The 21128-nt window shown below is 61.1% G+C and overlaps 3 long non-coding RNA genes across 4 annotated transcripts; 2 read left to right on the top strand and 1 right to left on the bottom strand.

Moving 5' to 3' along the window:
* Nucleotides 1-1223: 1223 nt before the first annotated feature.
* On the bottom strand, nt 1224-5311 carry LOC116570347. Its single transcript, XR_004277403.1, has 4 exons — nt 5138-5311; nt 4550-4654; nt 2180-2474; nt 1224-1811 (listed from the first exon to the last, which is right to left on the bottom strand). It is a non-coding gene; the product is annotated as an uncharacterized LOC116570347 (long non-coding RNA).
* A 440-nt stretch (nt 5312-5751) lies between these two features.
* Nucleotides 5752-15256, top strand: LOC116570348. Of its 2 annotated transcripts, none has more exons than XR_004277404.1 (3): nt 5752-5886; nt 11370-11501; nt 15124-15256. It is a non-coding gene; the product is annotated as an uncharacterized LOC116570348 (long non-coding RNA). The 2 variants fall into 2 exon arrangements; XR_004277405.1 differs by lacking the exon at nt 15124-15256 and adding an exon at nt 11804-12003.
* A 1107-nt stretch (nt 15257-16363) lies between these two features.
* LOC116570349 lies at nt 16364-17166 on the top strand. The gene is made up of 2 exons (XR_004277407.1): nt 16364-16970; nt 17072-17166. It is a non-coding gene; the product is annotated as an uncharacterized LOC116570349 (long non-coding RNA).
* The last annotated feature ends 3962 nt before the right edge of the window (nt 17167-21128 follow it).

The following is a 21128-nucleotide window of genomic DNA, read 5'->3' as shown; positions in this document are numbered from 1 at the left end:
TTAATATTTTCTTTCTCTGTTTGACAAGAGAGCAAGGAATCACAAGTAGACAGCGAGGCAGACAGAGAGAGAGGGGGAAGCAGGCTCCCCACTGAGCAGAGAGCCCAATGCGGGCTTAATCCCCAGACCCTGAGATCATGACCTGAGCAGAAGGCAGCAGCTTAACCCACTGAGCCACCCAGGCGCCCCCCGCCCCCCGATTTGATTTTAAAGAGAAATCCAAATTCCAGAGTTTTAGGTGCAATCCTCAATTTTGGATAAGAAATTCATGGGAGTCAAAATGTTACGTGAGATTGTGCACATGTGGTTACAGTCTCTGTCATCCAGCGTCCTGGGGCTGGCACCCCAACCTCCTGTGAGGATGTCAAGCGTGAAGGATTGTGACCCACTCACGTTGACCCCAGGGAAGAGGGTCGGCGAGCTCTGCCTGCAGTCAGTCAAGATCTAGAACCACGTCCTGCCCTAGAACTTGTCCTGGAGCGGGACTCGAGCCAGCCATGGAAGCAGCTCTAGAGGCCGAGCCGGGTCCCCACAGACGAGAGCCTGGAAAAGCAAGCGCTGGCGTCCCTTCCCGAGGACAGCCCGCTGCGCACCCGTTCCCGCCGCCAGCGCGGCTCCAGCGCCCGGGTCAGAGCCCGAGAGTGGGAGCCAGTTCTCCACCCGGCTCAACGCTGACCGGAAGGCCGTGGGCTGTTCCCTTTGCGAAGGCACAGGGCCAGGCGGTCAGGCTGGCGACCTTCTCTCCTCCTGCTGCTTCGGCATCGTCTCAGGATGCAGAACTGGCTGTTGGCCCAGGGCTGGCAAACACTCCTGGGCAGATGCGGCGGCAGAAGCAGCGAGAGCCCCAAAGCCTGCTCCAGAGCCCCAGGCATGTCCGCCTTCTTCCCAGAAGGGGCTGCGTGCACAGTGACCCCCAAAGGCCGAAGGAGCCCAGAGACTGAAGGAAAGGACACAAGTCCCATGGACAAGAAGTGGTTTATTCCAGGGACATGAGGACAGACACAGCAGACACCAGCAGACACAGTCCTTCGCCACAAGCCCGTGTCCGGTGACGCCTGTTCTCAGAGCCCCAGGAGGAGGATATGGGCGGACAGGTGTGTGTCACCACCTATCACCAGGGCAGATGGAGGACCTTGCGGCCAGAGGCTGTCCTTAAGGGTGTGGCTCCCAGAAAGAAAGAATGTGGTGGTGGGGGCGGCTGTGTTCGGAGGCGGCAGTGGATCCGTCCTCCTCGGGCATCAGCGCCGTTCCGTTCCCTGCTGTCCCCACCACCGCTGGGCTGAGCACTCCTGACCATACATTTGTGAAGAACCGCGCCAGTTTCCAGGGTGAATCCCAGGATGAGCACTGCTAGGTGATGGGTGCCCCTGCGGCTTGGGAAGGGCGCTGCCCACCGTTGTCCCAGACAGGGGTGCCCGTCCCCCTTCTCTCCGGGGGACCTGCATTGGACCTCTGTGTCCTCATGTTCTCCCCAGGGCTGCTGGTGCTCAGGCCAGACCTGCCAGTCTGAGGGGGACCCGTACTGCCTCCATACCAGCCTCTGGGGGTCCTTCCTGCGGGGTCCAGCACCGACCCATCCCCACACAACCCCAGGCACCCAGCCCCGGCCTTCTCACCCTCGGGCTCAGCTTCCGTGGGCTCCGGGCCTGGACCGCTGTCCAACATTCTACCACTGGGGACAGTGGCCTCGGAGGTGGAGAAGGCTTTCCCAGGCTGTCCCCCATTCCTGCTCCAGAGGAGCCCTGAGCGCTAAGTCCCTCTGTCAGGGAAGACGTCATGTCCGCCAGCCTCCTCTTGTCATCTGTGGCCTTCTGCAAAGACAGGGACCGGTCGCCGGCCTGGATGCGTCACAGCCCTGCCCGGCCGACCCCACTGTGCTCCTGCCCGGTCCCCCTGCTGCTCCCACATCAGACACAGAACTTTGGAGCCCAGCCCTACACCAAGGACAGTGACCCACACCTGCAAGGCTCTCGGGATAAACCCTGGGCAGAAGTGCGTAGCCCCCACACCTTGTCCCACCCAGCCAGCCTTGACCTTGAACATGACCCTCCCAACAGGCATCTGACCCGTCATCCCCCTGCTCCTGTTCGGGCAGGCCCCAGCCCACGTGAGTCCCCCTTCCACACACATGCATGCACACGCACATGCACACACGCCGACTCACGTGGGGGTGGGGTACCTGGGACTACTCAGATCAATCAAAGCGTGTGGGGTTGGGTGACCGGCTCTGGCCTCCTGGTGTCACTGTTTGGTCCTTCCTGACAATGCCCAGAGGTGTCTGGCAGTCCTGAAACGACCTCCTGAGCGAGGGGAAGTGCTTGCCGGGCGCGCAGTCCTCTGCCTGCACCGTTCCGAGTTGGGGATGCAACACGCAAACATCTTGTTTGTTGGACGATGTCCGAAGCGATGAGCTGGGAGGGGGCTGTCCCTGGTAGGTGAGTGTCTGGTGACGCGGGTTCCAATTCTGTTGGGCTCTGTGGTCAGGGAAGTGAGGTCACCGCTCCTGGGGACCCCTGCCCCGACTTCCTCCTCCCAGCAGAGCCCCCGAGGGCCCCTCCCCCAGCTGCTCGGGGCTCACCCTCCACCCCATGCCCCGTCCATACAGTGGCACCCACACAGCCCACCCACGTCCCCTGTGAGTCCTGATGCAACCATTGTCCTCGCTTTGAGGACAGAGAGCTGGGTTCAGTCCGGGTTCCTGCTTCTACCCGGGACTGTGACCCTGAACAGACCTGTGCCTCCCAGGGCCTCCCCAGGCTCTCTATCTGCGCAGTGGGGTTTTCTGGCTTCTACTTCTCGGGACGCCATCTGGGGAAGCACTCTACAGACGACCCGTCCCTGCTGTCACAGGAGGCTGGTGCACATACTTGGCAATGCGAGGGGGAGCAGGGGCTGGGCTGGGTATGCAACACAGCTCAGAGGGGCCTGGGTCTGCTCTGAGGTCCAGGCAAAGCCACTCCCCTGCTGCCCATGTCCCGGACCCAATGGGGAAGGCTGCCATTTACTTTCTGACCTTGTCCCCTGGTGACACAGACTTCCAGGGGCTCCTATTAGGTGTATGTCCCGGTCCCAGGGCCTCGCCTGTGCCATAGGCTGGGCCATCCCTACAGTGGTTCCCGGGCATTCCCGACTCCTGCGCACACGTCCCTGTGGACTCCCTCCCCCCAGGCTGGATGGCCCGTGTGACTGCGCTCTCTGGAAGAGAATGGGGCGAAATGATGGGATGTCATTTCCCAGCCGATGGAGGGAAGTCTGGGACTTCTCTTGGTTCCCTCTCATGGATTCCTTCATTCTCTGTGTGTCTATGTGTCTCTGTTCTCCGTCTGTCCTGGCAACATGCTCAGCATGCAGAATACGAGGAGGGGCGTCTTGCCAAGCTGATGGCCAGGGGGTCTGCAAAATGGCCATGGGGCCGATGGGCTGGGGCATCCCGAGGCCAGGTCAGGAGCTGGAGGGGCTGGGTTCTGTTTCCACTCCCCTTTGCACTGAAAATTAGGAGGACCCCTAGGGTGCGGGCGGCCAGAGGCCAGGCAGCCTCAGTGTGTCCTTGTTAGTTGGGGAGTGTTGCGTGGGCGACCCCAAGGTGAGTGTCGCCAGGACCCAAGTGTGTTCAGCTGGGCTCTCGAGGGATAGCCGCAGGCACGTCGGAGGTGCTGTGCATGGTCCACACAGCCTGCGGCCCCCTCCTTTGCCCCGGGTCCCTGGGGGAGCCAATGGCACTGCGTGATGCCTCCAGACTGGCTACTGGTCTCTGCCGTTGCAGGAGTCCTTCAGGAAGACTGGGAGGAGGCCGGCGGATCCCGGCTCCTTCTCCCGGGTGCAGGGAGTGTGCACACGGGGCTCTCCAGGAGCAGGTGCTAGGAACTGCCTGGGAAAACCTGTGACACTGCTCAGGTCACTGTCCCTACTGGTAGTAGGTTGGACAGCAGTTCCGAAACTGGAAGCTGCGGAGGCCGAGCCCGAGGGTGAGAAGGTCGGGGCTGCGTGCCTGTGGGATTGTGGGGATGGATCGGTGCTGGGTCCCCCCGCAGAGGAGCTTCCACAGGCTGGGCTGGGATCAGGAGCAAGGACTGGGTTAGAGCACCCAGCAGGTAGACTGCGCCACTAGGAGCATGTGCAGAAGCAGATAACAGTGCAGCTTCCGCGGGGCTCGGAAAGGGACCCTAGCTGCCCCGGAGGCATCGCAGCCCTGCCCACCATCCCTGCTGTCCTTTACCCAGTCCCCTGCTGTTCCCGGATCACAGCCCTGCACCTGGGATGCAGGCACGTACACCTACAGCGCCCGGGATAAATCCTGGGGAGACGGATGGGAAGCCTGCACCCCATCCCACCCAGTCAGCCTTGACCTGGGCTGTGAACATGACCCACCCAGCAGGCATCTGACCCCTCAGCATCCTGCTCCTGCTCGGGCTGAGCCCCCTGCTGCCCCCCCACATTCCTCTTAAGCACACTCACACACGCACACACGCGGGCAGGGGAACTGCGGCTGCACAGTCGGATCACAGCAGCGTCTGGCGGGACTGGCTGGCTCTGGGCCTCCCTGTCTTACCTTTGGAGCCCTCCAGGCAAACGGCCAGAATAGCCGGGTGAGACCTGACCCACAGTCTGCAGTGTAGGAAATGGCCCTCGCTGCCAGCGTCCCTGAGACCACGTCCTACGGACATCAGGATAAAGCAAGACAACAGATTGTCCATCGGAGCATCTCAGCCTAGTGAACCGGATGGGGGCTGCCTGTAGAATGGGGGTGCCCGTGGCAGCCCCTTGGGTATCTTGGGGACCCCTGGCCATCAGCCTGGCATGTCCCCCACCCCCAGACCATGGCCCTGGGTATGTTCCCAAGAGACAACGCCCACACCCCACAGCCCAGCTGCCTCCAACCTCGCCCTTCTCCCCCTCCCCCACCTCCGGGGTCCACTCTCCCTTGACCCCACCTGCGGAGTGAGTCTGTGTGCGTCGGCAGGGGCGCGCCCGGGCACCTGTGCCCACACGGGATGCCCAGAGGAACGGGCCCCACATGGGAACGGCGGGCAGAGTCCCCCAGGATCTCAGGGGCGCATTTTCCAAGGAAACCCCTCAGGAAGGGGCAGCCCGGGCCTGGGGGGCCGAAACCCTCCCTGTTCCTCGAGCCTCTGCTCACCTGTCGGGTCCGGGCCAGTCCCCGCCGCTGCTGCCCTCAGTCTGCCCCTGTCCCAGGAGGGGCTGGACGAGGAACTCGACGAGTGGGCTCAGCGGGACTGGAGGATCCCACCTTCGGGGCGGGCGCGGCGCAGGACCGTTTGGGGCGGGCAGGGCGCCCCCGCCAACGGTCGGCGGTGGCAGGTGGATCCTTGCGGGCGCGCGCAGGGACCCGAAGACAGCGCATGCGCGGGACTTCCTAGGGCGTGCGCGGCAGGGGGGCTCCTACGGGGCGGGTCCCTGTGTCCCCGTCTCCACTGCCTGCTCAGGGACCCTCCCCTCCTCTTAGGCGGGGGGCGATGACTGAGTGGACGTGGAGACCGGGGCACTAGAGAGAAATGACACAAACCCCCACCCTGCTGTCCTGACCCCATGTTCCTCTGCCGTGTTCCTCTCAGTGCAGGGCGGGGTCAGGGGAGGGGGAGCTGGAGGGGACCCGTCTGGGCAGGCAGGAGGCCAGGCCGCCTTTTCCTCCTTGGGGACCCTCCCCCTGTCTTCCTGGCAGCACCCCCCTCTCCCCAAGTCCAGCACGCCTGAACACCTTCATGTGCCCGCCTTAATCCCCAACAGGCCCTCCTGAGGTGGGAGTCCCTGACCCCATTTTCAAAGTAGAAACCTGGGGTCCCCAATGTTACCACAGGAGCTTGCCTGGCACCGGGCTGTGGCATGGCCCTGCTGTGGGTTTGAACCCAGATCCATCTGACCCAAAGCGTGAGTTTACAGAGGAGCCCGAGGAAGTAGCCTCGGAGTGCAGCCTTGGGGTTAGGCCATGTGGGATGGGGCCGTGGGGAGGGGCGGCAGGGGGCTCTGAGCGGCACATTCCTGACCGGCTCCCTGGGGGCAACGCCCTGTAGAAGCTGGTGTGGGGTGAAGGGTGCACACTGGGGAGGGCATCTGGACCCCATCACGCAGGGCTCTCTGGATGTTGGGGAAGGAGTCGGGGTCCCTGCCGGATGTGGGGTTCAAGGGACACAATCCGGGCAGTCTTATCAGAGCCACTCATCCAAGATTTGGAGGGAGGTTGGTGGGCATGTTACTGCCCTCACTCAAGCGTGGATCACAACGCCAGGGCTGAGGAGGCTGCCTCAGTTTCCTCCTGTGTAGAGTGGGGTCCCTGGGGGTCGCCTGCCTCCTCCCAGGCCTGGGCATGCTGCCGGGAAGGTCCAGAGATGGCTCCCGGTCAGTAGGTGTTCCAGAGCGGCCAGTACCCAAGAGGTCTGAGTGAGAGGACCAAAGGGACGCCCCTTCTGCCCAGCTGAGCAGGACACTCTTGGGCATGGTGCCAGTCCACACGTCCAGGCCTACGGGGAGCAACTTCGCCCCCCCGGCTGGGTGGGTGGCAGCGAGGAGCTGTGGTTGCAGACCCTGAGCCACAGAGCTCGTGGGAGCCCGAGGCTGCCACTGATTTGGAGGAGGCTGAGGAGGGGGAGGTGCTGCTGCCCGAGGCTGTGATGGGGCCTGAGGTCTCCAGGGACGACTGGGAGGTCAACTCCGGAATGAGAGGAGTTGCAGGACTGTCAGAAACACTGGATTGTGCCAGGCACTCCATACAGCATCTCGCCCAGAGGCTCCTGGAGACTGAGGCTTCTTGGGTCCTTGTGGGTGTGCAGTGGGGACCCGGGCTCCAGGAAGGGATCTGTCAGGGGGAAAGGGTGGGACAGTCACCTTCGTTTCCTGGCCGTCAGGGACACTGCGATGCGGCCCATGTGGATCTCCTCCACATCCACGTCGGGCTGGAGGAGCTGCCTGAGTGTAGCCAAGTAGGGAGGCAGTGTCCCTGCTGGGTGGGGAGGGGCTGCGTCTGAGCTGCTCACAGGACGTGGAGTGGGGGCTCCTTTCGGTCTTGGCTGCTGTGTCGGGGTCTGGTGGTGGAGTCGACGGGCTGACATTGCACTGAGCAGACGCCCTTGGTGAGTGGGTGCTCTTGGGTGCCTATGGGCCCAGGTGGCAGTGGCCCACACGCAGGAAGGTGTGAGGAAGTGCACAGAAGACAGTGCCCTGGGCCGTGCAGGGCTTTCTGCCCGTGGGCAGTGCTCCTTGGCAGAATTCAGCCAGTCTTCTTGTTCGTCGAGCACAGAAGGTGCCTAAGGTCGTGCATGGTTCATGGGAAGCAGGGCAGTCTGTTGCTGGGCGTCATGCCCGGCAGCAGGGGCGGATCAGGCTGACGTGACGGTCTGGGGGTGGCCTGGAATGCCAGTGGAGGTAGGAGTTGCCCAGGTAGCCTGATCCACGGGGGTCTGTAACTGCTTATCCACCCAAAAACCCAGACCTGGACAGTGGCCCCGAGGCTGACTTGTATTTGTGGTTATTCGTTTCCTCTGGGTCAGTAGAAGAAGAAGATCTAAGGAAACCTAACGTGAGTAGAGCAAAAAAATTAGGAAGGTTAGAACAGAGATAATTGGAGAAGAGCGCTCAAGAAAATCAGCGAAAAATCGGTTCTCTTTTAGAGATTTACCAAATTCACAAGAGAGACCAAAATGGAACCATTTTAGACCAACGTACAGGCTCACTGAGATGAAGCTGGTAATTCTGAGAAGTAAGCAAACTACCGAAGTGACTCCGGGGGAAATGGAAACCCCAAGTAGACCTCCAGTGAGTAAATTCCCTCAGCAGCAGCGAGAACTTCACAGCAATAAAAGTCCAGAACCTGAGGCTTTCACCGGTGATCTGTCCGTGCATTAAAGAAGAGATCATAGCAATCCTTCTGAAACTGAAAAAAGTACAAGAGGAGGGAACACTTCCCATGACCCTAGAACGCCAACATCGTCCTTTTTCCAAAGACTGACAAAGACGTTACAGGGAGAGACAACTGCTAGTGAAAATCCACTATGAAGAGAGATAAAAAAATCCTCAGTGGAATTCCAGCAGACAGAATCTAGCAGCACATCGGAAGGACGATGCATCATGACCAAGGGTGACATACACCGGGAGTGCCAAGGCTGTTCAACGTTGCTAGTTAATGTCGTAACGCCATCAGTAAGAAACGTGATCATCTCGATTGATTAGGATACGCTTTGACAAAATCCAAACCTGTTCATGATCGGTGCTCACGGTAAAATAGAAATAGAAGATTACGTTGTGATAAAGGAGGGTGCCTGGGTCGCTCCACGGGGTGAGTGTCTGGCTTCTGGTTTGGGCTCAGGTCGTGATGTCATGCGTCCTGCGGTCCAGCCCATGGCAGGTTCTGCCCTCGGCAGGGAATCTGCTGCGGATTCTCTCCCTCTCCTGTCTCTTCTTTCACGTTTTCTCTCTCTCTTCCCCCCAACCTCTCAAATAAATAGTCTTTAAAATGTAGGATAAAGGTTATTTATTTAAAAAGCTCATATGTATATTATTCTCAGTGGTGAAAGGCTGAAAGTTTTCTCCTTAAGATCCAAAATTAATCAGCGATGCCCGCTCCCACCACTTCATGTCAATAGGGTCACTGAAATTTGGTCAGAGAAAATATACAAGGTGAATTATTAAAATGGAATGGAAGAAAGTGTTTATTTATAAATGACATCATCTTCTATGCAAAACTCCAAAGAATGTAAAAAAAGACACCTCTATGTGAGATTATAACATTTTCTGAGAAGGTGTGAGCAGAGAAGACAGACACGTATGGGCCAATGGAAGACCAGTGAGAATCCAGGAATACAGCCGTGTGCGGCCACTTGTTTCCGAACATGGATACCAGGGTCATTCAAGGAGGCAAGAACAGTGTTTGCGACAACCAGTGTGAGGAAACCAGATGTCCACCTGCAAAGATGAAGTCAGAGCATGACCTCACACCATGTAAAAAAGTGAACTCCAAAGGGATCAAGGAACAAACTTTAAGAGCAGAAACTCTGAGCACTTCAGAAGTAAACCAAGAGCACTTAGGGGCACGTCTTCATTCCTTTGGACCTGGCAGCGGTGTCTCTAATACGGCAGCCAAAGCAGGACAACAGAGAAAACAGGTACATCGGGCTTCAGTATTGTAAAAAACGTTTGTGAATGAAAGGACACTCTCAAGAGAACGTGAGGAAGCCCAAAGCGTGGTAGAATGTTTGCAAACCGTAAATCTCATAAGGGCCTTGCCTCTAGAATGTACAGAGAATTCCTACAATTTAAGAACATGAACAATCCCACTCAAAATAATTTCCTCAAAGAAGACAGCCAGACAGCCCGGCAGGCACACGGGAAGGGGACCCTCACCAGATGGTGCAGAAATGCAACCCGACACCACCGGGACACACGTTTCCCCACCCCGGAGGGGCGAGCCGGACCAAGCAGGAGGAACCAGTGTTGCAGAGGAGTCTGGGAAACAGGAGCCCTGGACCGTCGCTGGGGGAGACGTAACATGGTGGAGCTACAGGAGCCGAGGGGTGGCAGGTCCACGAGCTGGTAGGCATCGTGTCCTCACTGAGCCCATTCCGCTGGTCGTCCAAACCGAGGACTTGAACGCAGGCGCTCTAACAAAGCCGGCACAGAAGTATTCCCAGCAGCCCTGCTGACAAGACCCGAAAGAGGAAAGCAGCCCCCGTGCGGTCCACGGGTGAGTGGATCAACACGTCGCGGTGTGTTCCTACGGGGGGGTTCATTCAGCCAGAGCAGGAACCACGTGTTGGTACTCGCGGTCCCTTGGAAAACATTATACTCAGTGGAAGACTGAGTATATACTCAGAGTATATACTGCCTGATACTGCTTGTATGAGAAATTCATCACAGGTAAATGAGCGGGCCCAGCGCCAGACTCGTGGTTGACCGGGACGGGCGGGAGGGGGCTGGCCAGTGACGGACCGCTCCGTGGGCGCAGGGGTTTTCTCCAGGGCATGACACGTTCTGGGTCTGGATGGTGGAGATGGTTCACAGCCTGGGGAAGGTAGTTAATATCAGGGAATTGCACACTTGGAAATGGTTAAAAAGATACCGTTTATTTTATATTAGGTTTGAAACATAACATACCCGAATCATGAAAAGAGAAAAAAAGCAAAACCTGAAGGAAAAGGAGTGCGTTCCCCGGAGCGGACAGGAAGACGCTGGTCCTGGCCCTGGCACCGGGTGTGGCTCCGCAGCGGGAGAGGCGGCGGGGCCGGTGCGGGCTCTGTCCCTGGAGCCGGGGCTGGATCTGGTCTCGCCGTGCACAGCCCCCCAGCCCCAGCCCTGCGGTGGGAGCCCGCGCTGGCTCCGCGTCGGGGGTGGGGTTGGGCGCCTGGACGAGGCCCGCGGGATGGGCCGGATCCTGCGCCAGGACCTGGAACGGGCCAGCCTGGCATGAGTCTGCGGCCGGGGGCTGCCCTCCCAGCTCGTGGGCCGGCGGCGGGAGCTCGGTCTGCGCTCCTCGGCGGTCGGGGGCTCCGTGGGCTCCCCCACAAGCTGGTTGGGAAGGCTCAGCGCCCCCGGGGGACGGATGGGGGAGTTAGGAGAACGGAGGCCCGGGTCCTTCCGAGCCTGGAAGGGGCTGACCGGGTCCGGGTTCCCGCCTTCTCTTGGGAGGCCGCAAAGCTGCCCGCAAGTCTGGGGGGTGGCGAGGCGTGGAGGGCGCGAGGGTTGAGGGGCTCTTCCCTGGCTCCTCCTTCCCCTGCCGTGTGGACAGGAGCCGGGAAAGTGTGGCCTTGGGGACTGTCGGTGTCCATCCAAAGCCCCCCTGGAAGGGAGGAAGCTCAGAGCTGCTGCAGCCCAAGTCCAGGCTGGCACCGGCCTCGCCACGGGCAGAGGGTGGGACCGGCGTGGCTGGGACTGGGAGGGCGCCGTCCTGAGTCTCTGCAAGAGCAGCGAAGTCAGAGCTAAAGTCGAACAGCCACACGGGAAGTGTTAAGACCGTGATGCCCGCTGGGGGCCCCCTGGGTGGCTCCGTGGCTCAGGTGCCCGCCGACTCTCGGTTTGGCTCAGGTCCGGACCTCAGGGCTCTCGGATCAAGGCCCCATCAGGCTCCCCCGTCAGCGTGGAGTCTGCTTGCAATCTCTCCTGCTCTCGCTCGGTTCTCCCTGCTCGTGCTGTTTCTCTGAAATAAATAAGTGTTCGGTGGAGAGAACGCTGGTGGCCGGAGGACGAGCGGGTCGCGCGCTGTGCCGGGAGGAAGGGGGAGCCGGGCGGGTGGAGGGTGTCGTGCGGGAGCAGGCAGCAGACAAGGACGGCTGGGAGCCAGGACTTCCTGGGTCGGGGTGGCGGGCACCGGCGCCCTTGGCGTGTTGACCCTCCAGCCGGCTCACAGGCTGCCTCCTGGGGTGCAGGAGGAATGATGTCCCTGTCCTGACCCCGTGGCTGCCCCCGTCGTCTGGAAAGGGAGCTCCACGCTGACATCCTGAATGAGCAGCTCCGGCCACAGAACGCCGCCATCGGACGAACGTGTTTGCTATCAGAAAGTAAGCGCGTGAGATGACAGAGGGTGGGGACGGCAGGCAGGAGTGACCAAGGACATCACGGTGTGTGTGCGTGTGCGGTGCAGAGTGGGGCAGGGGCAGGAGTGACCAAGGACATCACGGTGTGTGTGCGTGTGCGGCGCAGAGTGGGGCAGGGACCCGTCCTCGGGATGAATGTGACCGTGCGTGCATGCAGCAGCCTTACGGGCTCTCCTGGGCCCACCGAGGGACACCCCCGGCTCCCTCTCAGGCTTCGCGTCACCGCGGATGACAGCTCCTCCCTGCTGCCACCCCCCTTGGCACAGACACAGCCCTGACACCGGGCCGCTCTCCCGGGGAGTCAAGGGGCAGCGCACCCCAACCTGCAGGCTACTGGGGAGCCCCCTCCAACCGGAGAAGTGGAAGGGGAGACACGTACGTGCAGTGGATGGTCGCGAGGCTACGCCAGTCGGGCTGGATCCTCCCGTGCGTCCCTCAGAGGATGCGGCTCTGAGGGGGACGACAAGGTCAGACCCAGCAGTCAGTGCCGGACCCCAGGTCCCTGAGCAGGACCTGAGCAGTGAAGCCATGGGACCCAGGTGACCCGTGAGCATGCGAGGCACGGCTACAGGCAAGTGGTCTGGCTCCTTGGAGCCCCTGGAAGGTGGGGCTGGGGACAGATCAGCTTTCAGGATTGCCATGGGGGGGTGGTCATGAGAGCCCAGGGGTGCAGGGTCTGCAGCAGGCAGAGCTTCCTTCCTCCAGAGAGCTCCCCAAGGCCCTCGGATCGTCCTGAGGCCTGGATGACCCTTTCCCCAGGCCATCTTGAGAGAGGCATTGGGCCCCGTGGGCAGGGACTGAGACGGGCATAGGTTCGGCCCAGAATCCTCCTCCAGTTCCTGGAGACGGGACTGCAATCACCAGCCAGAGCCTCGCTGCCTCGCTGCCCAGGGCTCGTGGTCAGCACGAGTGGCTCTGTCGCAGCACTGCCCACGACACAAACACGGGCTGTCCTCACATGTCCCCCCAGGGCTCTAAACGTGACCCAGGCTGTGGGCAGGAGCTGGGCTTGCACGAAGGAGCCCTTACCTGCAGGATCCTTGGAGGGAACCAGACTCACAGAGTCCGGCCAGGAACCCACACTCACGTTGCCCGGTCACGGAATTGCCCTGGTGACCTGACTCGAGCCTGGGGGTGTAGTGTCCCTATCTGTCGCTCTCGACCCGCAAGAACGACCCGTAGGCGAGGTGAGTGGCAAACTTCTTTATTCACAATCTTCAGCCGGGGACCCCCCCCAGTCTAAGACCCCCAAGTATATCTCCACCAAGTGCGAACTATATCCAATCAGAGTATACCACGACTAACAAAACTACCAATCAGAAGGACTATCTATGTGCACGCATCGTGCTCGTGAGCACGTATGTGACTCCATAGGTTTTCTTTGTTCTACAGATCATGCGCCTTTCCCTTGACTCCTGGTATCTATCAAACGTCACCCGCGAATGCACTCACAGTCCTTGGGTTAATCTCTCACTCCTCCCACTCTTCAGGCCTCGCTTAGTACGTGACTCCCTGCATCTGCTCGCATTCCTTAGGCAAACTATCTACAGCCTTGGCCTCTCATGCCTTGCTTAGTACGTGACTCCTTGCTCCTGCTGCATGGCTCTCCACACCTATCCCCAGGCTCAAGGTGGTGCCCGCCTTCCCAGTGGGGCCATTGACTGATCTGCCAGGAATGGGGCGGACCCAGGGAAGTAGCTTCAGAGGCTGCCGATAAAAATCCACCTCAGAGGGGCTCAGCACACCTGCCTGACCGCGGGGAGCTGCTGTCCCCACGGTGCGGAGCAGGTAGGCCCTCACAAGTGACCAGCCACGTGAGGCTGTTGACGAAGACTTCCCACGTCTTGGGGCCGAGGAGATGTAGACCTGGACCCTGAGGTTATGCCCTTGGATTCACAGCCGGGGCCCAAGCAAGCCTCCTCTTCTTCTAGGGGTCGACTTTTGCCTTCCCTGCCCCCGGGCTGGACCAGATTCCTGATCTGGGGGAGTTCAAGGAATACCAGTGGTGGACCGGGGACCTCGTCAGCAAGAGAATCAGTCGCCTTCAAGGAGGGACAAGGCAGGAGGTGGAGCCAGCTCAGTGGGGGCCAGCGGCTACCCCCAAGCTAAGTGGGGCAGGAGGCCAGCCATCAGGCTCCCTGAGGAGCTCTGAGGCTTCCCAGAGGAAGGCGTTGTGCCCTCGGGCTCCCGGCTCCCAGGAGCGCAGCTGGGGATGACCCCCCTCGTAGCCCCCATCCGCCGGGGGTGCTGGGGTCCCGTCCACGCTGTCCCGTCCACATCTTCGTCCTTGTTCTCTGCAGAGGAGATGCAGGGAGGGCAGGAGAGGGGGCCATGGGTGGAGAGCCCGGCGTGGCGAGTGGGGCGCACACTCACGGGGCTGGGGTTCCTGCTTCCGAGGAAGCCGGGGCAGGACTCCAGACTGAGCCACGGGGGAGCTGGGGCCTGGTGGACGCCGGGTCCCTCCCCGGCTGAGGGATGTCATGGATCCCCCCCAGCCCTCTCTGTCCCTTGTTTAGGACCTCAGTCCACGCAGGGTAGCCGCTCCGACAAGGCAGGATCGAAGGTCAAGTCCGAAGACAGCAAGCAGCCAAGACACAGAACAGTGGGGGTGTTGGTGGAGACGAGGGTGCGGTGGCCAATGCTGTAGAGGGTCTGGGCCTCGGCCTTGGGGCACCCGGTGTGGCGCCGTTCTGCCGTCCCGTGGAGGCCCGTGCACCGCACGCCCTCGTGCACCTGCTGCTGGGGGAGCGCCTGCCCCCTCCTCTCTGCGGAGGGCTCTCTCCTGCCCCAGCCGTGCCTCCTCCCATGCCAGCCGGTGGCTGCCAGCCATGCAGCCTGGGAGCCTGGACATCCTGACGACCCTCTGCCCTGGGGACAGAGCGGTGCAGGTGGGACGTGGTCTCCCAGTGGGCCTGAGGTCAAGGCCCCCACGGCGCTCCCTCCCCTCCTTTGGGCTCATTGTGCCACGTCCTCCCTCAGGCTCCCCGGGCCCAGCCCCCCCCCTGCTGGGGGGGCACCCTCGGCCCAGGCTGCACACGCTGGGACCGGGAGCAGGTCGTCTGGACCTTCTGGCCTCGCGCTTCCCTGCCTGTGCTACGGGCACCGGCGGGCCTCCCAGGGCGGTCCGAGGACACCCAGCGCAGGGAGGTGCAGGGCCCTGCACGGGAGATGCCTCGGGATCCCCGAGCGAGCGCACAGGCCTCGCACAGTGCTCCGGGCTTATGGGGGGCCCAGCGCCGGAGGCAGGCGTCCGGCCATGGGGCAAGGGGAGTCCTGGCGAGGGCGGCCGTGGCGGGGGAGGCCCCTGAAGTGTCCCAGAAGAGGCAGGAGACAAGGAAGACGACAGGACAGAGCTTCCCAAGGAGGACGACGTAAGGCTCAGAGGACCTCCGAGGCCCTTGGGGAAACTCAGAGGCCCTGGGGATGTTGGCTGCGATGTTGTCCCTGGGGCCGAACACTTGTGTCCCCAACCCCCAGTCCACACTGCCTGAGGCACTCTTTGTTGCATCGAGGAACCAGGGCCGGGGGCCAGGAGGACTCCCAGGGCGTCAGGTCGAGGCTATCCTGACTTTGCCTCCCTTTTCAGGACTCGATGTGTCCCGAGGCAGTGCGAAGCCTCGTTCTGTCACTCTGGGTGCGGCCGGCCCCATGGTCCGGAGCGGATTCCTGGTGCCCATCCCGCTGCTCAGCCTGAGGACTGTCCCCCGTCAGCTCCCACAGTGACCGTGAGTGCCACAGGGACAGGGACCACGTGGTTGGGGGGTGCTCCCGGATGAAGCCGCCGTGCTCAGTTCCCAGCTGGGGTCTCAGATCCTCTGCTGGACGAGGGAGGGGGGAGGGCGTCAGGCTGGGGGAGGGGGAGGGAGGAGGGAGGGAAAGAAGAGGAAGGTCTGGAGGGCGGGACGGACGGACGGACGGACGGAATCTGGGAGGGAGGCCGTGAACGCACAGAAGTGCGGCACCTCCATCAGGGGTCCTGCTTGGAGGGAGGTCCTAGGGCGTCCCAGCCCGGACCCTGGACGGTGGCTCAGGGCACGTGCATCTGTGCCTCCCCGTCCTGCCCTTCCTTCTCCTGGGCCCTCTGTCATCCTGGATCCTGTCCGCCGCCGCCTCCCACCATTCTGAGTGTTCCCAGGAGCAGGGGGGCAGGAGGGCGTCTCAGGAGGGGCTTCCCGCATCCCGTGCCCCGGACGACGCTGGGACAGGAGCTCCAGGACACGCTCTCCTGAGGACGGGACCGAGGATGGCGTCCATGTCCTTGGGCACGAGCGCGGTTCCATTCCCAGCTGGCCCCACTGTCTCTCCGTGGTCTCTCCTTCGGGCGTGAGCCGCCGCGCCGGAGTTTCCGGGCTGAGTCCCAGGTCGAGCACTGCTAGGTGCTGGGTGGCCCTGTGGCCTGGGAAGGGCGCTGCCCACTGTTGTCCCAGACAGGGGTGCCCATCCCCCTTCTCTCCGGGGACCTGCCCTGGACCTCCGTGTCCTCCCGTTCTCCCCAGGGCTGCTGGTCCCCGGGCCAGACACCTGCTGGTCTGAGAGGGACCCGCGCTCCCTCCAGAGGGTTTCCTGGGCCAGAAGCCTCCCCCGGGAGCTCCCGCATCACTGATGCATGTCCCCGCGTGCCTATCCGCTCCCACCCCGACTTGCATGCTTTCGGTCTGTGTTGTTGTGGGACCCGGTGATGTGGAGCCTGGTTGGGACCGGAGGCCGGGGAAAGCTTTCTCTGGCCTTGGGTGGTGAGCGATGCGTTGGCCGCGTGTGGTGTGTCTTCCAGCTCTCTGCCTTGTCCTGGTGTGTGCGGGCCCTGAGAGGAAGCAGCTGTATGGTGTCTGGGGTCAGGCCAGGGTGTCCCCGCGGGAACAGGGGTCTCGGCCCCGACATTGGGCCCCTATCCACTCAAGGGGCCTCCTAGTGTGTGCCGCACTTGCCACGCCGGGCTCTCCACCCATGGCTCCCTCTCCTGCCCTCCGTGCGTCTCCTCTGCAGAGAATAAGGACGAAGATGTGGACAGGACAGCGTGCTAGGACCCCAGCACCCCTGGCGGATGGGGGCTACGAGGGTGGGGTCATCCCCAGCTGCGCTCCCGTGAGCCAGGAGGCCAAAGGCACAACGCCTTCCTCGTCACAGGAAGATCTCACGTAGCGGCCGTGGGTCCTCCAGGCTCTGAGCAGGAAATGGAGCTGCTGGATCCGCCCTGGGATGGAAGCACCAGCCCGGCTCGCCGTCCCTGCGGGCACAAGGCTCCTCCTTCCCGGCTGCTGCCCGTTTTGGCAGGTTCTCCTTCTCGTGAGCAGGGAGGGCCAGGCCGTCATGCCATCTCCGGGACAGTTTTCCTGGGAGGTCCACCTTCCAACTGCCTAAGGGGGGATCGAGCCCCAGATCTGTGCACTATCCAGAACTGGAAGAAGGAAAATCTGTTCTTCATTTCAGTCGTTGGTAAGGGACTGGCTTCTTCCTATGGTTACTGTACTTTGATTTTGGGAAATCTCTGCCTCTCTGAGGTCTTGAAAATGTTCACCTCATGTTCTCTGCTGCAGAGCTTCTTGAATAATCTCTTGTTTATATCTAAACTGTCCGGAAGTGACTTTGGCTGGTAAGACCACTCTGGGAAAAGAATGGACCTTCCCGAAAACACTAAGGTGGCTCTCCTATATGATGGCGATACTGGGTAGTCATTTTCGGGAAATGAAGTCAATTTCTTGAAATACAACCTGCACTCTCCCACCCGCTCTCCGGAGAAGGGCAGCCGCCCTTAGCATGGGACACCTGCATGGGAAGTCGTGGGCAACCCTTCTCTTGAGGCAGGTGCCTCCCTGGACAAGGGCCTGGCCCAACGCTGGGAGGTCTCCGCAGCAGCACATTCAATGTTCTGGATACTAGAAAGAGACTGAGTACAGCAGCAGGCCAGTGAGGGGCAGGACACACAACTCCAAATATGGCACCTTAATACATGAAATACAGAAGTTGAACAAACTTTGCAGAGAGCACAAGCAGGAAGGTCCCTGTGATCCTCAGCCATCAGCCCGTCTACCCAGAAGCAGGTCAGAATGTCCCATGAGGATCTTTAATCCCTGGACCACAGGGAGGACAGTGCTGTCACCAGAGCCAAGGAATATAGGGCCCCCAAGGCTGTATGCACAAACCTGCTGAAATTCACCCTTATCTCCTAGTTACTTCTGTGCCATTTACCAGCCCTAAACCAAAGCCTAATGTTTGTCCATTCTTCACATGTCCATTGCTTCTTTGTCTAAAAGGTAGACGCCTCTCCTGATCTCCATGGTTTTGGGAGTGAGGCTCCCACAAATTAATCAAGACACTTTGCCTGTTTTTCACCTGTTCACCTGTTTTAGTCCATTTCCAGACCCAGAGAAGGGACTTAAGAGGGTGGAGGAAAACTTTCTCCTCTCCTGCAGCACTGGTGCGGAGCTGGGTGGGGGACTCAGGAAAACCCACCCCGTCTTCCTGGCCTTGGGTAAAGCCGACCTCTGCTGGGAAGCAGCACAGGGCAGTGCACGGCTGGGGGAGCCACAGAGAGGCAGGCGGAACACGTAGGAGCTTTCTGACCCTCAGGCACAGGATTTGACTCCAGTGACAAGTCCAGGCTGCGACGGTACTATTATAGTGAAAGCATCCTGAAACCAGACCTTCCCCACGCCAGGCTTCATGATTGCTGCTCCTTGTAGTTGCTACCCTTGACTTAGTGGCTTTTCTGAACTAACTTTGTCATGTCTGTGTTCTTGTGTGCGGCCCTTGAGGGCAATGACTGTAAAGTTTTTCCGGCGAGATAAACACAACACCAGACGAAGTGGGTGTAGGGCAAGGTTTATTTATTTTTTTTTAGATTTTATTTATTTATTTGACAGACAGAGATCACAAGTAGGCAGAGAGGCAGGTAGAGAGAGCGGGGTGGGGGGGGGGACAGGCTTCCTGCTGAGCAGAGAGTCAGATGTTGGGCTCAATCCCAGGACCCTGGGATCATGACCTGAGCCGAAGGCAGAGGCTTTAACCCACTGAGCCACCCAAGCGCCCCTAAGGCAAGGTTTATTAAAGGTTCTCTCCGGTGAAGTTTCAGGGCCCAGGTGAAGGGGAGCCAAGAAAGTTGCACCGGGAGGAGGTGGGCACCCTCGGGCGAGGTTCCACAACTCTGGAAAGCAGAGTGGGGAAGTCGTGCCCAGGGCAGGGAGGAGGGGGCTTTTAAGGGGTCTTGGGGGGGAACTCGGGGGTCTTTTGGCAAGTTTCCCTTATTCGGATATCTCGCCTGCTCGTCGGGGTCCCATTGGTCCACAGGAGCCTGGGGCGGGGGTCTCAGATTCCTGCTTGGGTCTTTGTTCTCCTGTCCGAGTTCAGGTCTGGTGGCGAGAACTTTCGCCATCTTTAGTAGCCCTTTCCGCCAGCCCAACAGTGACCATGTGTGCCACTGCACGAACTGGCTGGCTGTGACCCACAGCCGCTGGCCAACACAAGGGGCACAAGACAGACAGGAAGCAGGGGAGAGGGAGTGGCCCTGGCAGAGGGCACAGTGCATGCAAAACCTTGGAGTCGGGCCTGTACAGTGCGTGCAGGACGCCCGCAGCCCCCTGGGTGGGACACAGGGTGGGGGGCCGCAGTGGGAGGGGTGAGCTGGAGAGGACGGGCGGGCGGGAGCAGAGCACAGAGGGGCTCAAAGGTTATGTTCCCGGAAACCGCTGCGGCTCCAGGAGGAGAATGGGCTCTGTGCAGCGGGGGCCAGGGAGACAGCATGGAAACTGCCTGAAAGACAAGGGAGCCTCACCTAGAGCAGGGCAGGGAGCGCGCAGAGCTACTCTGTGGGAACAGGGAGGTAGGGAGAGGCAGGAGAGGAAGACTTGTTCCCGCAGTGTGGGGGAAGCGGGAGGACGCAGGGAAGATTGCCAGGCATCCTGCTGGGCGGGGGGAGGTGACGCCTTTCACTAAATCTGGGTCTTGAGAGCAGCAGCTGGCCAGGAGCTGGGGGTCATTGTGGGACACACAGGTGAGCCCAGAGCCAGAAGGTGGGACATCAGAAGAGAGGTTGAGGCTAAAACCAGACGGGTGGGGGTCAGACCCACCCGGGTGACCCCGTCAAGTCCACAGAAGCAGCCTGGCTGCTCTGAGCAGCCCCGAGGGGAAGAGGATGAGGCCCCGGTCAGCGACGCATTGCCCAGGTGCAGCGTGAGCCTGCCCAGCAGCCCCTGTTCCCCAGCTCACAGCCAGTGCCCCGGGCTGTGACCCTGCCTTCACCCCACTTACCTGGCCCCTGCTCGTCTGATCCCTAGAATCATGCTTCTGAGGCTCAGGAAGCCAGGGCTGTGGAAAGAGCCACCACAGGCCACTGCTGAGGAGGGGCGACCTGGGATGGCTGTCCACCCATCCCCAGAGAAGCAGGAGCTGGGGCCCGTGCGGGGAGCCCAGAGTGCCTGGCGCAGCTGCCGGGGCTTGGGCGGGACCAGGAGGAATTAACCCCAGCGCAGGGGTGACAAATCACACCCACGGGGCGGCAGGAGGGCCGTCACTGTGGACAGCGCTGCCATGTGACCTCCCGCAGTGGCCAGAATGGGACCCTGTATGAGGACAGTGCAGCCGAGGCTGCTCCAGGGAGCAAATCCTGGCCATGTCCCCATCCTCCAGCCATGGGCCTTTACTCCATAGTTCTAGAACCTTCTCTATGTGGAAGCTAAGAGCATGGCAGGCCCGCTGGCCTTCCGCACTCCCCAGCACATGGCTCCCCATCCGTAAGTGGGAAGGACAGCTCACTCACAAGGGGGGCCTCAGTGCGAGGGTCGGGGCGGAGGGACAGCTCATCAGGCTGTCACCACTGTGGGGGCACTGGGGTGGGGGACAGCTCTGCCGTTGCTGCTTGGAAGGTCCAGACGGCGGCACACGTTTCTTGCCCAAAGAGGACCAAGACTAGTGTTATCAGGAGGAAGGCTGCAGTGCGAAGGGAGCGGCATTTTGTTTTTCCTGCAAAGCAGCAGAGGGACCCGGGTCCCTCCATTCTGCTCCTGGCAGCCTGCCCACTTCCCTCCTGTGGGCGGCACGTCGGCTCCCATCGAGGCTGCCTCCCGCTGGCAGGTGGCTGGAGCCTTCTGCCCCAATCGGGACGACCTGATCCACGACTGGCTTCCCTCCTGCTCACAGGGAGAGGGCAGGCGGCTCCGTGTTCCCAGCACATGGCCCGGGGTTCCCCCACGGATCCCGGAGTTCGGCGGGCCTCCCTAGGGCCTCTTTCCCCCGAGCACGCCCCTACCTTGCAGTCTGAATGCCTGCGCCGAAACGAGCACTAGAGGACGACACCGAAGACGCGACCATCGCAAACACGCACGCGCCCTGCAGCCTGGCCCCAGAGCACACGGGCGAGCGCGGCCACGGCTGAAGGGGCAAGCGTCCACTCAACGGCTGCACTTGGAGTTTCCAAAATCCTACTTCAGTGCCGTGAGGGACGCGGTCAGTGAGGGGCGGGATCACGAGACAAGCAGCTGGTACAGGAGGCTAGGACGAGCACAAACCAGCGAGACCGCCCGATGGCACGACAGTTTTTATTTCTTCATTTGGGGGAGGGTGGAGAGAGCACAAGTGGGAGGAGGGGCAGAGAGAGAG

This window comes from Mustela erminea, chromosome 12 (genome assembly GCF_009829155.1).
Source record: "Mustela erminea isolate mMusErm1 chromosome 12, mMusErm1.Pri, whole genome shotgun sequence".
Classification (NCBI taxonomy): Eukaryota; Metazoa; Chordata; class Mammalia; order Carnivora; family Mustelidae; genus Mustela; species Mustela erminea.
The sequence above is the reverse complement of the archived record's forward strand: the minus strand, read 5'-3'. Positions and strand labels throughout refer to the sequence as shown.